Source organism: Aptenodytes patagonicus, chromosome 6, assembly GCF_965638725.1.
Source record: "Aptenodytes patagonicus chromosome 6, bAptPat1.pri.cur, whole genome shotgun sequence".
In the NCBI taxonomy this organism is placed as follows: domain Eukaryota; kingdom Metazoa; phylum Chordata; class Aves; order Sphenisciformes; family Spheniscidae; genus Aptenodytes; species Aptenodytes patagonicus.
Window position 1 is genome coordinate 14086996 of NC_134954.1, and position 18781 is coordinate 14105776.

The window sequence follows — 18781 nt, forward strand, 5'->3', positions numbered from 1 at the left end:
CTTTTGCAAAACTTTTGTAGAGAGAAAAACAAGGTAAAAAAAAAAAAAGCTCATTCAAATTAAGTTGAAAAGCCACTATAATGCTGTGCCTTGTATGGTTTATTGGAAATCTGAAATTTCTTACCGAATATAAATACCAAACACAAGCCCATGGTGTGTCTTCCATTCTTTCACATGACTGTGATTGATCTGAATCATTCCTGACCTCATCGTTGACTTCATAGAAATTTAACTATTGCATATCATGGCAATTAGTGTCTGTTTGTCACTTTACAGCCATAAATCTGACAACATCTTTGTGAGGTGAGGAATTGTTTTCTTTTTACACACATGAGAGAAAATCAGAGATGGGAACACTGTTGTCAAGGGCACCCAGCAAAAGTAGAGCAAGGGTAAAACCTGAGCAGTTAACAATCCCATGGAAGGATGTGTTGCTTCATAATACAGGTTTTGTTTGGGGAAACTTCAAGGCCTAAGGAGTTTTTCACTTGATCTCTCCTTTTTCCTGCTATATGTCTTAATATGACTAAACACTTTATAGCAGCCTTCCCAGATTTCTCTTCATCTGTTTGATTCTGCAGTAAGACAAACTAGAATTCTTTACAATTGGCAGTTCACCCTAGCAGGAAAAGTTTGTAGATCTTGTGTAAATTTGGCTTGTTATCTAAGCAGTGTTTAAATAACAGTAGAACTAACCTTATAAACAAAGCATCATTCATTTTTCCTGCCAAAACGATAATTGCTGATTCCTTCCCTAGTTCACAAATGTTTTTTTTTCATAAGTTTATTCTTCATTCTTACTTTTAGGTGTCATCCCATTCGAGCATTTTATCAGTGATAAAACGGTCCCTTTTGGAATGAGAAATTCTCAATGATCAATATTTAAAAAACTCTAGAGCACTGATTTCTTGGCTGGTGACACCAGTTTTTCCTGTTTTCATTTTCAGTTGAAATTGGTAAACCAGAGAGAAAAAAAAATAGCAGCTGGATTCTGCCTTCCACAAGTAACTGTAAAAAAAAAAAAACCATGATTCACTTATGCTTCAACCAAATATGACTATAAGCATGCAATTTTAACTTCATATTTTTAATGTGTAGGAGGCCAGCTTACCGAACACAAGCACAAAAAAGTCTCAACTCGGAGCCTTCCAAAGTCAAATGTTCCAAAGACATTTAAAAATTAAAACCAAAATATTTCTGTGTTATCTGTGTCTTGATAACATGGTTTCTAGAAAATACAGCTTCAAGGAGTCACATTTTCAAAATCAGGAGATAGCTTTAAAATTTAAGGTATGTGTATGGGGAAACATGATTCAGACATAATTACAAGATTCTAAGAACTAGGTCCATAGAAAGCAAAGTCAGAGGTATTTAAATTATTGAACAAAAGCGACTGCTTCTAATCAGCACTACCAATAGACTTAGTTTGGTGTGACTGAGTTTGTCTTACAGTTGTGTCCACTTTTCTCCTGAAAAGTGACATCTGCTCAAACGATCAACAACCTTTCCTTTGTGCTCACTAATTTCCCATCGTGGTTGATCTGAATTTTTCCCAATTTAAAAGAGGCATCTCTGCCAGTGAAGTAAGCAGACTTCATCCTGCTTCTGACCTGAAATTATAGTAGGAGAGTTTCTATCTGTATCACTTCAGGGATTACAGTAATAAAAAAAGTGGACTTACTGGCTTCTCTCTCTTTCTTTCCTTCTCTTTTTTTTTTTTTTTAAAAAAAACCAAAATCCTGTTAGGGTCAGATCCTGTGTTGAGATAAAAACTTATTTAGAAATAAAGCTCCACCTCTTCCTTTTCCCCAGTAATGTTGTTAAGGAGGGGTTTTTTAGAACATCACCCTTATTTCTTTATAAATTAAATCTTTAACATCCCATCCCAGCCATATCTTGTCCACTTCGGCCTCGGCCCTGACAGAGATGCATAGCAGGCTGCATATCTAAACCAACAAAAAAGGAAACGGCACTGTCAAGCATGCTATTCTGAAAAGTACCTCACACATGTTTTTCTCCAGGAAACACCTACCCTGTGTGTTAATCACACTCTGTCATGCACTACTACAGCGCACACAGGCTCAGGTCTTCAGAGGTGTTGTCGTGATTTAACCTCAGTCGGCAATTGAGCACCACGCAGCCGCTCGCTCGCTCCCCCCACCCGGTGGGATGGGGGAGAGAATTGGAAGAGCACAAGAGAAAAACTCGTGGGTTGAGATAAAAACAGTTTAATAATTGAAATAAAATGATAATAATAATATGATGATAATAATAATAATACACAAAGCAAGTGATGCACAGTACAATTGCTCACCACCCGCCGACCGATGCCCAGCCAGTCCCTGAGCAGCGGCCCCCCCCCCCGGCCAGCTTTCCCCAGTTTATGTACTGAGCATGACGTCACACGGTACGGAATGTCCCTTTGGCCAGTTTGGCTGTGCCCCCTCCCAGCTCCTTGTGCACCTCCAGCCTTCTCAGTCGGTAGAGCATGGGAAGCTGGAAAGTCCTTGGCTAGTGTAAGCACTGCTTAGCAACAACTAAAACATCGGTGTGTTATCAACTTTGTTCTCACCCTAAATCCAAAGCACAGCACTGCACCAGCTACTAGGAAGGAAATTAACTCTATCCCTGCCGAAACCAGGACAGGTGTTTAGAGAGCAAAGTGATTTATTGGCATAAGGACTAATACTTGAGAACGGATACAGGAGAGTACAGTCGCATGCTTGCAGGAATGGGATTTTAGACAGGCTGGTTCCTTGTACGCATTCAGCCATCTGGCACGGTTGGCCTCAGTCTGGCTGGTGGAGACTTCAGGCCCTATTTCAGCATAAATAATGAGTTGATAAGATTCAACAGAACAGGGAGAAACACCTAGATGTTACAATCTTGTAGAATGAATTGCAATTCCTGCAGATTTGTGTTAAGCTGCTCTGCTGTTACTGTTTCCTACTCTTGGTATGAGCAACGTACTTTTAGCTATTCTTGCCCAGTGGGAGAGGAAGGTAGGAGGGAATGGCTTTCCTTAAAGATATTTGTTTCTAGGAAAGAAAAAGTAACACAGAAGCCTGCTTACCAATGAGGTATTTTTACAAGGAGGTTGGGATCAGAGATCTGTCATTTAATGCTTCTGAGCCTTTGAGTCTACATGGAGCCCTGACAAAGTCGCACAGTGCTCTCAGAGGGGTTGTGATAGGTGCCTCTGGCCCAACCGCTGCCTTCTTCATCATGTAGACCCATTCCAACCGGATGGACCAGCATGATCAAACAGCATCTGTGTGCCCTAACTGTTGCGTTGTCCGGTGCAGCCCAGTACACAGAGTCTGGGCCTAAGATTCATGAGAGGAGGTATTTAATCAATAGAAAGGTGATTTTTAAATCCAGAAGCGCAGTTCTGTTTGATAAGCCAAATCAGCACCCTCCATTCAAAAATCGTAATTTTGGACTCTCATTGCCTTTACTTTCAGGTGGCCTTCTTAGCTTTCTTGTTATATCATGTTCTAGCTGAGAGCCTTTTAGTTTGCATTTTTAAATCTTTCTGTGTACCATGAGATGTTTCTTGTATGAGAAATCTGATGGTCTTTCATAATCACATGACTGAGTTTAGACTGTAAGTATGAAATAGTTGGGCATTTCTGATACAATCACAAGGAGGGCAACCCTTTCTAGTGCATTTACAGAAATGGCTGTAGGCTACCTGTATAGATGTTATCGTAGGAAACTGACCAAGGTTCATGGAGTCCTAACTACTGTGCTCCTTAGTATCTTATATGCATTAACTACATTACTGTGATATTTTGCAATTTATGTTCAAACGTTATTATGGGGAGCTGATTTGGTCATCATTCTACGATGGGAAATCTGATTCATAAGTCTATTCTGATGATGGTTTCACAATCAGTCTAAGCTCATTTACTGCTGCTGCTGCTGTCCTTTCTTCCTCTTTCTCCCCACACCCACCCCATGTGGTCCCTTTGTATCCGTTGTACAGGGCTAGCAACTGTGCAGCTAGTATGACTTTTTATCTTTTTGTGAGGTTAGTTTTGAGTTTGGTCAACTCATCTTCCTCACCAGTTTATCTGAGCATCCATGCTGGTGTACAGTCACTGTCAAATGCAAGGGAGGGGGTAGGATGGAGTGACTGGGAGCATGCAGAGGTGCATATTTATTCCTTCATAGTTATGGAGTGGATAAACTGATCAAGAAACTGCATCCAAACAGTTGATATTGATACCCATCAGATATGAAACTGAATTTCCTGTAAATTTGGAATATTTTCTGGTTGATTGGCTTTGGATCCGATTCACCCATCATTTTTCTAGTCCACCTTGCAACAAGGGCTGGGAGACCTTGTTAGTCAATGTTAGTGCTTCCCTTTGGAAACACAGAAGTATGACATCTGTTCCTGGACTTTCTGACCACAGCCTAACTCTTTTCATGAGATGACCCCACAGATCTTGCACATGGTGTTGATGACATCAATGGGTTGTCAATGTGGCCTTGACAGTGATCACTTACAAGCACAGCAATCTGTATATTGAAGTGATAGGTGTGCAGTGGCAGGAGTTACGGTAGTGTTACTTGTGTCTAATTTTCATTCATGTCTATTGCTACTGAATAATAAGCTGGAAAATTGCAAGGCATTGGTGGTTTTGTACTCAGATGTGGCATGTCATGTAAGCAGCATAATCCCTGCTTTCTGAATTAAATTCTCACGAGACGGTAAGCTCTCCTAGAGCTTATATTCAGATAGAATTAACTTCATGAATGACTACCTCTAGGGTTTGGACCCTGACATATCATTTATGGGACTTAAACGAGAGTCAAGTTTAAGAATATGGGATGGCCCTAGCTATCACGTATGCATGGAGCACTTCTGTATACATGCAAAATAGTCTTCAAGCAAGTACACAGTCCATACTCATTGCTTATCCTCTGAACATGCACATAAAGTTTGCTTTACATGCTGAGGAAATCTGAGGAGCATCTGGCACCACTTCTTCTGCATACAAGCAGCCAGCTGTTACTTTGCAAACTCACATCCTGGAGTGTGCAACCTGCAGGTCTATGCCTGAAGGTGTTTGTACCCTTAAATGACAGGTTCCAACTGCAGATTTGGATGTGATTTAAATTTAAGAGTCCTTTAAATTCAGTGTATCTTAATATCTGGGTCAGGCCTACCCTCAGTGTTATTGATCTAACAAGGACTGGGGAGCTTCATAAATCAGTCTGTGCATCACTCTGAACATGAGAATAATTAAGTATATCACTGAATCATCAGGTTGTGTGGGTAGAACAGGATAGCGCTTCTGCCCTGGGTAAAGAATTAGAAGCTATTTTCAGAATGAGAATATTGTGCCAGAGCCCTATTCTAAATCAGCAATAGCAAAGTTGCACTGACATTAGGTCTGGGAATTGCTAAATTTAGGTGTGGACTGGTGTCAAAAATACTAGTAGCTCAGGGAGTGCTGCTAAAAGCTTTGGTGTCCAAGTGCTTGTTGTAATCATCAGAGCTGCATATGACAGGAGAGAGAAACTAAGACCCCTGATTTTATTAGCTATTGGCCAAAGATGCAGAGCTTCTACAGGAGGCAGAGATAAATCATAGAATCATAGAATGGTTTGGGTTGGAATGGACCCAAAGATCATCTAGTCCAACTCTCCCTACCATGGGCAGGGACATCTTTCACTAGATCAGGTTGCTCAAAGCCCTGTCCAACCTGACTTTGAACACTTGCAATGATGGGGCACCCACAACTCCTCTAGGCAACCTGTTCCAGGGTCTCACGACCCTCATCATAAAAAATTTCTTCCTTATGTCCAATGTAAATCTACCCTCTTTCAGTCTAAAACTGCTTCCCCTTGTCCTGTCACTACAGGCCTTGGTAAATGTCTCTTTCTTATAGGCCCCCTTTATATTTTGAAAGGCCATAATAAGGTCTCCCTGGAGCCTTCTCTTTTCCAGACTGAACAACCCCAAAAGGGGGAATGAGTTTCCCCTTTTATATGGCGTAAGATCGATCCATTGCAAAGGTTTCCCTACAGTGTGTAAATACAAGATGTAACAAATTTCACACTAATAATATAATATAATATAATATAATATAATATAATATAATATAATATAGACTTCTGTTACAATTGAGATAAGGTGATTTTGGTGAGTAGTTGAGACCTAAGTGTTACAGTAGAACCCCAACAGCATGTCTTTCCAGTCTAATTTCCAGACTCGTGAAAACTTTCAGCTGGTAGAGCAGAAGAACTTGGAGCCTACATTTTAAAAGAGAAACTGTGTTCTTGACTTTATTGTTAGGCACAGGGAACTGTTTTCTTTCACCAGAGTTAATGAAAGAGCAGTCAGCAGGAGAAATTTCAAGAAGCCACTAGCCATTTCTTGTTTGCCATCATCTCTTTTAACCTTGCAAAATCTTTGTTTTCAGAGAAGTTTCCCTGTTGGGCAGATTGGCTCCAGCACTTACAAGTCTAATTACAGCCTAAAGGGTTGGGAAGATCTTTGAAGTGAAGTGTATGCTGCCATGTAGGGAGATCTTGCTGCTGATAGAAATGTGTGTAGAATAGAAAGAAGAGACATTCCTACTATAGATCCAAATAGTTCTGAGAACTGGGAAAATTATTAGGAACAGGGGAAAAAAAAATCTTATTGTTACAATACATTGGTTTACTGAGTGTTCTGGAGGCTTTCTGAAGTCCTTGTGTCCTTGGTCCCAAAAAATCTGGGAGGTAGAGAAAAGCTGAAATAAACACTCTCAACATTCACATGCTTTCTTACAAAATTTGCACTTAATCAAGTATCAAAGAGGGATAAGCAGCCACTTCTGCTATTATCTCTCATACCTGCTTGCTATTGGATACTAAGGTTATTTTAATACTCTTCAGAAATCCCAGGAATTCCTCAACTTGTTTTCTGTGCAGTTGTTCTGCTGCCTGCTGGCTCTGGGCAGGCTCCTGTAATGCAGCTGGCCACACACACATACTGGATGGTTGGTTTGTTTTAGGCACATGGGGAGATTAGGATCGGAGGTCTCTTCTGTCTTGCCCTGTGTCACAGGAATGTGTGTGCTCCACTTGAAAAGCATTGGAAACTTCAGCAAGCACATAGTCAATGGGGGGCAATCTGCATCCTTTACTGGATGGCTACTTTCTATGCCTATCCAGGACTTTACTAAAGTTCTCCTCTCTCCCACACCCTGATCCATCTCAGGGTTTATAGAGCATATGCAAAGAAAGGCTGCTTTCTGTTGGCCTAGGACTGGATGCATCTTGTCTGAAGAAGCACATGTGGGGCTGAAGGCTTCTATGTTTGTTCCTCCCCTAACTGTAGCTGTATCACCTCTCCATAAAAACCTTGCTTTGCTACATAGCGGGTTGACAGTCCTTGGCCTTTCTGTATTTGCGTGAAGGACACCTAGAAATCCCATGTAACATAGGCGCAAGCCAAGGAGCAGAGGATGTTACTCAGCCCTGTTATCACTGCCAAGCTGATGGATGGGGAAAGAGAAGGAGAGGCACTGGCATGATTTTATACTGCCTCAGTTCAGATGGTGCTGCTTTCTCTTTAAAGGGCAGGACACTGACAGTCTCCAGACTAAGAAATCACTGAAACAAACTAGAAGCAATCACGCCTATCAGGGTGTAAAATTCTCCAGACAGAGCTGCCAAAGCATACCTGTCTTCCCCATACACGTTCACACCAGTTCCAATGAAATCTGTTTTTAAACTGATCTGAAGTTAAAAACGTGCAGCTCCTGTATGTCAATTAGCTCATGAAGGAGTGCTGAGCGCTTCACATTGTCATTTACAGCAGCACAAAGAGCATGTCATGTTGCCTAATCAGGATGTCAGTGACTTGCACCCACACTGGGCTGATCTAAATAATTGCATGGTTTGCAGGACGGTAGCAGACAGGACATAGCAGATGGGAGATCACTCAGTCCTGTGTAGCTAGTGATGCAATGGAGCAGTGATTTGTCAATTGCGCTGTTCAGTAAATCACCGCTGACTTTACTTCCTGCATTTAACAAGCTGCTCATTAACTGGGAATATAATAACCAGGTTTGGAAGATTTGTGACATATTCATGTTTAGAATGCTGTATTTATTTCTGAAAATTCACTTACATTTTTTCATCCAGCAGGAACGTTCTTTCCTCATATGGGTCTAAACAGGAATTCTGTTCTATATAGTCTCAGTTGTCTGCCAAGCAGATCCTCTGCAGACTCTGCAAAGTTCCTGTGCATATCCAGATTATTCAATGCACCGTTGCTGATCTTTCTCTGTAGCCTCTCGTTTGAAAGCACTGATGCTTTATTTTCATTTCTAGTTATTGCAAACCTGTCTTCAAATGCTGTTCCCTGGTTAATAGCCGTGTTGGACAAACTAGTATGGACAATCTTGCCTTTATGGCCTCTGACCTGAATTAGAGCTAAATAACGTGGCAGTGCACGTGCTATTCTTGGTAAAAATGCATAGGTTCTGTTTGTCTGTGCTGGCTCCCCCACTAGTACTCTCAGGCCAGACTTACTGCATGGGTAGAGGACACCAAGAGCTCCAACCTCTGTAATAGCTCTGCCTGGCATGGCGTGCTCTTACCTCTTCCAGTCACCATTGCAGCTGCACCCAGCCCCAATTCTAACAAACACTGAAGTGGCAAACTAGACATTTCCCACGTAGGCAAGGCTTGTGTGAGACCTGTAACAGCCACTGAGACTGATAAACCAAGCTTCCTATTCTTCCAGGGAAAAGAGCAGAGGAATGGCAGTCCTGGATGAGCCCAGAAATCTATCTGTCACATTGTATTATCTTGGACATTGGCCATTAGCAGCTGCTTAGAGAAAAAAGTAAGAAACATGGGTAATACTGTTACCCAAATGCTGGGTAATATCCTCCCAGTTTCTTGCAATCTGCAATTGTGAGAGTTTTCTGTAAAGTGGCCCTTTGAACATATTCTTGGGCTGGAATCTATCCTACAGTTATGAAAAGCTGCTTTCTAAGTTTGGAATATCTTCCAACAGTGTCTCTCCCTCTTTCTCTAAGTTTATCATTCTGCAAGCCACATTCCAGAGGTGTGGTACAGAGGGTTGTCCAAAGTATAGCTTAGTAAATGGATATGGATGTTGCTAAGAGCTGTGATTGCCAGTCACTGCTGGATGGAGTGTGGTAGCTGCAGATAGTATGATCCTTGCCTGCCCGTCTGCCCCAGATTACCCCTGCGGAGAAAGCATGACACACAAAAAAAGGATGTGTTTGCTCCTCAGCCATGGCAGTTTACAACTTACTTACTGATGTAAATGTGCCAAGAAGAGATTAACTCGAGCAGAATATGTGTTCCAGCTGCTCCCATAAACTCCATTTTAGCTTGTCAGGATTTTCTTTCCCTGTTCCATTCCCATTGTCACGTAACTAACACCTGGTTTATTTCCCCCAAGCCCCACAGAATACTGATTCTTGAGGACATTTAAAAGCAGGGTATATCCAAGAGATCTACCAAAGCTCAGGCAGGAGGACCGTAGATTTTAAGTCTGGCACAATGCTGTGTCCTATTACAGGGAGAAGCAGATTTTGCAGGATGGAGTTTCCTTAGGGTCGTATCTCAGACTGAAATCATAGAATCATAGAATCATTTAGGTTGGAAAGGACCTTTAAGATCATCGAGTCCAACCGTTAACCTAACGCTGCCAAGTCCACCACTAAACCATGTCCCTAAGCGCCACATCTACACATCTTTTAAATGCCTCCAGGGATGATGACTCCACCACTTCCCTGGGCAGCCTGTTCCAATGCTTGAAATACAAACCCACATAGGAACTAGGCATCTTCATCAAATCCATCCACTCCCTTCCAAGTACAACATGCACTTCTCTGGTCTGCCCGCTCCAACATAAACTCAGGGCTGTCTGTAAAATCAATTATTATTAATTTTAATAATAAAACTAATTCCTCATTCTACCCAAATGGCCTTCCAAAGTCTTGCAGAACAAAGCTATCAAAGGCAGATCTGCTATGAGAATCAAAACCACTGGAGCTCATCTCTTCCTCCAGCAGTGGGCCCTTCAGGATAGTATTTGTGTTTCCATTTGCATGAAGTGAACATTAGTTTCGTGTTCAGCTTCTCTATCCCAATCCAAAATGGCTCTGCACGGCACAAAAGGTCCTTGCAGGGACAGGATGAGGACAAGTGAGTACCACAGGCATGAGAGATGTTAGTTGCACGACCTAACGGAGGTGCTCTGGAGTCAGAGATTAGGGTGGTGTAGGAATCTGTATGGAGCAGAGTCACACGTGCTTAAATCCTTCTCTGTCACACCAGCTCAGCAAGGATACCCACCTGAACTTACACAGACTTTTGGAGAGGCTGTGGGCATGTTTTAGGTTTACTTAGAGCCTGAGCTCTAGTAGTCAACATGAGTTCTCAGTATAAATAGTTCCCATTAAGCTTCCTCCAACCTACTTTTGGGTTTTATTTTTTTGGTCCTGTCTGTTTGAAAGTTTTGGGGTTTTACCACTGTAACTTTTGCTTTTATTAAAAAAGCCTGTTTTCAAATATCATGCTTTACCACTCTGTGTGGGAAAATCCACAGCACTGTCAGCCTTTATCAGATTTCTTGCTCAATGAGGTCAACTGGTATTTAGATATCATTATAGTGTATCTACAAAGGAATGGAAAAATATACCGTATGTAAACTGAAAGTAGTTTCTGTCTTAAAAGTCAGGTTGAGCATAGAAAAAAGCTGTTAAATAGTTTCTGCAAAAGTCAGAAATTATTACATATCTAGAGATCTCTTATCTGCTCTATTTCCAACTTTTAAGAAAATAGCATCCAGGAAGGAAACGGCTTCCAGGACACAGGAACCCTGTGAATTTCCCACATTTTGCACAGGACATGCAAAATCTAGAGTGCTTTATTTTAGAGGTCTTATCTTTTGAATATAATCTGTAACTGTATGTTCTAGTCCTTACTAGCTAGAAACGAGTAAGAAGGTAAATCTCAACATGAGTATATTAATAACCTTTATTTAATTTTTATACATATATGTATATATTTATATTTTTATATTTTTATATTTTAAAAAGCAGTGAGCTTCCTTTGTTGGCTGGTAAACTTGAGTGCCCATAATGACTTCAGCAGATCAAATCCATTCTTAGGCAAGTGTAGTGAAGAATTATTTCTTTCTCCTCTGTCCTCACTTTAAGTCCTTTATGCAATATACTTTGCTGTAGTAAATGAAAGATCCAGCTGTACTAGATCTGCCTGGCCCTAAGAAATCAGAAGGTTTGCGTTTGACTGGACAATATTTCTCAGGGAGAATACTGAAATTTGAGTCATTAAGTTAATTCTGTGGCCTATATGTAAATACTCATAATCTCAAGCAAGCAAACAATGCTAAGAAATTACATGGAAGTCTCCACGGTATGGGAGCAGCCGGTTAACCTGCAATGTCTCAGTTACATGCAGATATTTTACAAGCATGTGTGTGTCAAGTAGCTTGTACGGATAACAATCTACTAGCAGCCTACTACAATCTACTAAAATATGGCCTAATAGTAACACCACTTAGCAATTACATTAGTAGCAAATTTGATCTATAAATTATTCACCTGCTTTTAGCTAATTGATTACTCAATGCTGAGATATCGCAGAGCTAAGTATGTCTTTATCATCAAATAGAAATGGTGCAGCTGCAAGGTTAAAAGACCCAAATCCCAAGGTGGACCTGATGGGTAGTTCACAAATATGCGTAGTTGACAAATATTTGCCCAGCTACTTGGCATGTTATTTTGGCCTATAGTAAGGACCAGTCTGCAGCATCCACATTGTCTAAAGCTAGCTCAGATTTGTGTACAGAGCTACCTCACTTCAGTGTAGATGCACAGCTGAGATGAGAAACAACTCTTGCTTGACTTTTAGTCCTCTATTCATATTATTCCTCTCTGTAGGTGATTTAATTAATTTGCCTCTCCATTAACAACTGTGTTCTGGTTCCTGTAATGTAGGTCAACTAATTAAGATATATAAAAATATTTCCCCAAGGTAATTTGTTTTGGGAACAATGAATGTGGGACAATTCCTTATATGCAAAGAGATCAGATCTGAAGATTTCAGAAGAAGCAAAATATTATAAATGGTGACTTCGGTGGTGAAATATATTTCTAACAAAGATACAGTCCTTCTGTTCAGAAGAACTTCCATAATAACTTGAGCAAATCCAGTTGACATTGCAGCAGCCTAGGCAGGCAATTACAATATCTTCACTAAGGGGCACTAATTTTCAGATGAGATGGAGCTTACTATCTAAATCCCTTATGCTTCTCAAAGTTAGTTAGTTGGGGTTCATTTGCAGCCATGAAATGTACTTTAAGAACAATCACTGTTCTTTCAAGGCATTACTCTCTTTCATTTGGGAAAAAAAAAAGGAATATGTGTCAGAGAAATCAGAAGTGTTTTCTGTATCAACTAACAAATATAAAGTTCCATTCAAACAAATGTTCTTACGTCCAGAATGATCTTTTATTCCACTTTAGGAAGTAAAGTACAGCAACTGACTTATTACTTAAATTTCACTTGAGCTGTTGCACAATCTCAGCTGAGAATACTTTTCAACTGGGAAAGGCACTTTTAGCACTGTGAGAAATGAAAAAAAAATCCTCTTAAAAGCAATTATGTAGGTGGAATGGAAGTTTCCTCTACGCAGCAGCTGACATGCTGTCATTTCTTTTGATTCCATAGCACAGAGATCATTTTGAGATTTTAAGATTAGACCAGTCTTAGAATTTCTTGTAGCAATTTCTAGTAGCAATTTCTAGTTCAAAACTGGATGTGCTATTTATTGCTGATTCTATTTCCAGTGGGACAGTGAGATTTTCACCATTTACTACCTACAAAGGAGATAGATACCTTTGCAAAAAATATAATTTTGTTATATTTTATTTACATTCAGAAATAGAAATCTGACAACACTTAAGACTAGCCAGAGTGCTGGGCCAAGAAGGTCTTTACCACTGTGCTCATTTTTGCAAGCCAGTAAATTTTTCACTCTCACTTCTGTTATGTGTATCTCCAACTCTATCCAATGTTGATGTTTATTCCAAGTATATGTATCCGTTGCGCTGCACAAAGTTCCGTCCTTTCTCTTGTTTTTGAAGCCTCAGGTATTTCAAAAGCCAGTATTTTCAATTTAAGTAGATCTCTATCTAAATTAGATATATTTATAAAGGTGATGTTTATTTTATTTTTATTAATTTAATAAATTCCACTGAGTATTTTACTCTTGCACACTGGTATTCTGCTGTTTCAGCTGTTGCAAATACTGACTTTTCATCTTCCAGACACCGTGTGTTTTTGCAAGACAGATATGGCGTACCCATGCATGAGTGCCACTTTTGCTGGCTCCACATCAGTCATGCAGACAGGTTTTCTGCAGCATAATAATTTTGGAGCACCAGTTATGATTTATGGATTGGGGTTTGGAAAAGCTCACTGGTTTAATTCTGTTTGATGGCTCCAATTCCTCTTCTGGGAAAAGACTCCCTATCAGGACAGGCACCTGTGATAGCAAATCCTGGCATAGAAACAAGATCTGTGAATGGAAGTGAGCCAATGAGTTTGTTAGAAAAGAAGCACAGTTATGGAAACAAAAATCCTGAGTTAGTTTTATGTGCCATCTGAGCTGGATGCACAAATTGTAACTGTATGAGCAAAAAGCCATTGAGATTTAGCCATGGAGATATTACTAGGTTGTGGTAGCCTCTAGATATTATGTCTGCTTAGTGTTTTGTTATATCAATATATGGTAGGGTTTTTTAAGGTAGCACATACCACAGCAAAGAACCAATCTGACACTGCTCCTACCAGAATTATTGTGATACAGAACTGCATAATGACCTGACATACCTGGGGAGCTCGGCCAGCCATTCAATTACGTTTCCTTTTTCTTCTGTTATTAAGGAAGAAAGAAGGAGGAAGAGTTATTGATGTATAATGGGCCGGTACACATCTTCTTTATGGTCATCGTAGTGAGGACCTTCCTAGTAGTGTGCTCTCAGTTAGCAGAAGAAGCTAGCTCATATAAATACCTATTGACAAAGTTTTGTTGCAACAAGGCAACGCAGTGCAGGATTAGTTTATACTTGGTTAACAACATTGCTAGTTGCTATTTGCACAGTCCAAAGCAATATAAATAGCTACATTTGGTCTAAATGTCAGCACAGGCAGTGACAGTTAGAGAAATGCACCACTACAAGTGAAGGGTGCTAATTAATACCCGTGTTTACCTCAGTTTCAAGGTTTCACTTATGACTTTGGCTAAAAACAAGTCTCTTCCCGCCACTTTGCTGTCCTTTGCAGCTCCTGTATTCTCACCCCTGTTGGAGAGAATCCTTTATGCAATCCTTTTTTTCCTTCACTTCAGCATGGCATGAATAACTTGCCAGAGGTCAGAGAGAGCACTAATGACAAAGTAGAAATAGTTTTCCTGTTACTTTCTCCTTTCTTAGGATCCTTATTGTGCTAGCACTGCAATGTCTTTCAAAGCTAGGAGTCATTTCAGGTGGAAACTGGCTCGATGTGCAAGATCTTAGTAGTGCTGCAGGGCCACAGGATGTCATGGTTGCCAAAGCAAGAATAATCCGCCCAAAGGAAACTGATGTGAAATCACACCTGTGGGAAATGTGGTCTTAGTGTAACCAAGGCCATGATGTTTTGTTAGAAACCCAGATCAATAATTCAAAGAAATGCGAGCTAGTTCATGCATTTTAACTGTTTCCCATAACAAGAAGTTTCCTTTGCTGGAGGAACATCTGACAACATCACATCAGTGGGCCTGTGTGCGATCTCTCCCTGCCACAGCCGCATCCTACTTCTGCCAAGTTACAGTAGCAGCAAAGGCCCTGCCATACAGACTGCTTTGCCAGGTTAGCGGTGGCTGAGCCCTCTCTGCTAAGACACACAGTAAACTCCCTCCACAGAGGGAAAGCTGGCCTTGCTCTCCTGAGCAGTGTTTCACGTCACTATTTCCACACCAGGAAAGCTAGTGGGTCAGGTATTATTGGGACCAGAATATTCCACCTTTGGAACTCTTCTAATTTGGTGAGTCTCTGTTTCTTTAGGGAAGGAGCAAGTATACTCCAGTGGAATGAAGGTTTACTGGCAGCAAAGATGCCTACAGATAGGATCTTAGGGATTTCTCAGATCCCATGGAAACCTTAGACCTTCAGGTCAGATGCCTAATCCTTCACCATCCGTGCTGAGATGGCCTGCTTACTTGGGAATGATCCTGGTGAGGAACTAACCTTGTGAGAGCTGCCCATAAACTTCAGCCAACTGTTGTCTTTGGACTGCTGCCATCCAAACCTCACATTCTTGTAAAATGTCTCTGAAATGAAGGAACAATGGAGTGTGGAAGATCTTCCCCACCTTTACCTCACACATCCCAGTTACACCTGTTTTTTCTCCACTTTCCAGTCACCAAGGGGAGTGTTTGGGTCTTTCCTGTAATCACAATGCTGAGTCCAAAGTCGAGGCTGCAAGCTGCTTCTGTTCTGAACTTACCTCCGAATCCTCTCAGACACAGTCAGCTGCAACGAGCCTGTTTATAGGATGCAAGTTGTCATACTTACTGGCCAAACCATGAACAGTCCCTTAGCACCAAGGGCAAGATTTCAAGTGGTCCCTTCTGGCTCTATCTCCTGTTTTCATGTTTCTTTGTGAAGGGGAAAGCAAATACAAAAGCAGGTGGGATGGCAGATATATCAGTGCTGTGTCTGCTGCTACCTCTAAGGGAGTAGTCTGCTGATTTAGGCCAGTGAGCAGTGTGTGTGGCAGCACTGGAGGCTGGAGAAAAGCCCTCGGAAGCCGGTAGAAGTCTACATGAAACTTTGCTATGTAGTTTGGACATGGGCACAGAAAAAAAGCGAGAGACTGAATGAGCTAAGTTTAAAACTCTAAATACAGTAAGGGCCTGTATCTCTGGTCTGACATCAATTAGTTTATATTCTTCATTTTTCTGATGTGCTTTTTCATTCCTTCACTGTTTCACCTTTTGTTTAATTTCTGATATTATTGACAAACATAAGGGTGAACCCTGGTGCCTGTACTTTCTTCTTAGCAGTTAGAAAGACAATGGATTAGCTGCATTTGTCTTAATTTCTTATCTACGGTCCAATGTCCTTTCTCTTTAGAAACAATGTATTTTGCGTTTGCAATATTAGCTTTGTTCAAATGCTGGACAATGTAAAGAGGACTTACGATGTAGCTGGTCACCAGAAATGACTTCTAACCTAGTCATGTTTGTTGAGAGCATGCAAGGGCAAAAGGGAGTTGGATGAACTGACTGTGACAATAGTCCTGTCAATTGCTGCATCATATTTTCCTTAAACATGATACTCGCAGCAGGTGCATGCTGAGTTACCCTCGCTGCCCCATGACATCCTGGAAGAGATGATGAACATTTCACATTTCACCCCTCATGGCTTGATGTCAATCAGATTATGTCACTACCAGTTTTCTAGGCCATTAGACTATCTCAAATGCCATTAAATCCCTTGTGCCATATAGTAAGCTCTCTACTTCATCATTTACCAATGTAGCGCGCTCACACAGTGAGCGTAAAAGTTATCTATCTCCTTTATAGCCTCTCATCGCTTTCCCCCGCAGCAGCAAGACACATTTATGTAGCTCTTTAATTTACTGTTCTTAAATTGCAACTTTGTCAGGGCAATTCTAAGGTCTGTGGAAGGCCCTTGACCAAGTGCACAGCTTTATATTGTTAACAGTTTGACAAGAGAGTGATTCTTGTGCAACAGCCTTTAATGGTTGAGATTTTGCTGCTTTGGATATTATTTGGAGAGCAATTCAGGTAAGTTACTCCGGGAGCGCTGGAGCTAAGGAAGGCTCTTTTCTGATGGGTTTGTGCTGAATGTTCCTGGTGGCTGCTGTAGCACCAGCCCTGTTAGAGAAAGAAATACAGAATAACACTTTCAGAAGAAGAGAGTTGTAATCACGTAAAATAACATCTGGAGACTGTGGGATGGGCACAGATAGATAGGTGGATGGATTATATCATGCAACACTTTCAACCAGTGGCAGCGTTGGGAGTAGAATTTGCACCCACCAGCTCTTTGCAGAAGCATGAGAGGTATTCTGCTTTGGGGACAGTGGGAGGCTTAAGCATACAGCTCCTGTGTTCCAAGTAGGAAATCCCACAGATGTACTTGGCCATGGGTACTAAGAGGCAAGTGTGAAAACAGTTCTAAAGCATGTGTGCTGAGTCTGACAGAATGCTGGATGTTTGGTCAAATTCCTCTTTTTTCATGTGGACACAATTTGTGGTTGGAAAAAGACTACAGTTAAAAACAATAAACAACAACAACAACAAAAAACCCACCAAAAAATCTGAGCAGTGAAAGTCTTATTTAGGCAGCAAATCCTGCTGTCTCACTATGGAGAAGTATTGGAAAATTATTACCCTTTATGTACAGACTCATGGTTTAGAGATATGAAGCTTTTGAACTCTAACCAGGAGCTGAAGGAATACCATCATGATTTTGTCTCTGTTTCATCGTCACTGAAACCAAGATGCTGAAATGGCTACCACCACCTTTACAAGGAGTGAAAGGGTTAGTTAGACAAGTTTTTCATAACACTTAAAAAGCTAAAGCATTTACTCTTAGTATAAATCTACATATAGAATTAAGTTGAATAGTAAAATCAAATCTTCTTAAAGAATCGTGTTAGATTTTATGACAACCCCATAACTACAATGGCAGTGTCTTAGGAGCCCCACAGAACTTCCTCTAATAAAATATTCCTCATATGTGATTTTTTTTTTTTTTATGCCCTGAATGGACTATGTTTCCAAACAAAATTAGGATTAGTAAATCAATTAAAAAAAACAGATTTCTTACAACGGGGATTCAAGAGCTGGTACTCTATGTTAAACTAGGATTCAGAAAAGATTAAAATAATTCATTTTTGCTTCATCTTTCATAGAAAGCTGAATAGCAAAATATCCTAAAAGCCTCTGTTCTACTTTTTGGATTACTTTGAGTTGTACTTTTGACAGGCACCACACTGTTGTTTGTTTATGACAGGAGCTAGGAAACCTATGGACTAATAATTTGCTTTTCAGGTATAATTGTCAGCTAAGTGCTGGGTTTGCTTGAGTCAGTCCTGATGTAATCTGTTAGGTAACTGACTAAATAACATCTGGAAGATCTATGTCTTGTTTGCAGGTAAATGGGCATCTTTCAACAGTAAGATGAACTTAAAGATTAATTTAAAACGTAAAAATATTAAGTTTCTCTGGTGACTTTGTCACACCTGCTCTGTTATGTTTTTTTGCTGCAAAACGAAATTTTAGGTCTTCTGGACCTGGAGAACAGAAATAATAAAGAGAATTTGAGGTTTCCTTAAAATAAATTTAGGTTAGAGCTGAAGTTAAAGATGATATTTCAAAACTTGTAACTGATGGAACAACCTTTTCAAACAGTGTCAAACCTGTTCTCCAATTCATGAAATAAACGCAGAGCAGTAGTTCTTAGGTCCACCAAGGGAACCAAGAATATAACCATCCTTTGGCTCTGAAGAGTGCTAAAAGTTAAAATATTTCTGTGTATCATTGCAAAGACCATAGCTGTGTGCACAGGTAGGATGTATGCACAGTTTCTACGGCCACATTGTCGTGCCAGTGCAAATATGAAGATTGCATAGGAAATTATACTTGGATGTGTCTGTTTTATTGTATTTGTTTTATTAGCTGCCTACCTGGACA

The 18781-nt window shown here is 40.5% G+C and overlaps 1 protein-coding gene across 7 annotated transcripts in view; it reads left to right on the forward strand.

The window, feature by feature from the left end:
• MCF2L2 (MCF.2 cell line derived transforming sequence-like 2) overlaps positions 1 to 18781 on the forward strand; it is a 197943-nt gene that overhangs the window by 124075 nt on the left and 55087 nt on the right. The window lies entirely within an intron of this gene.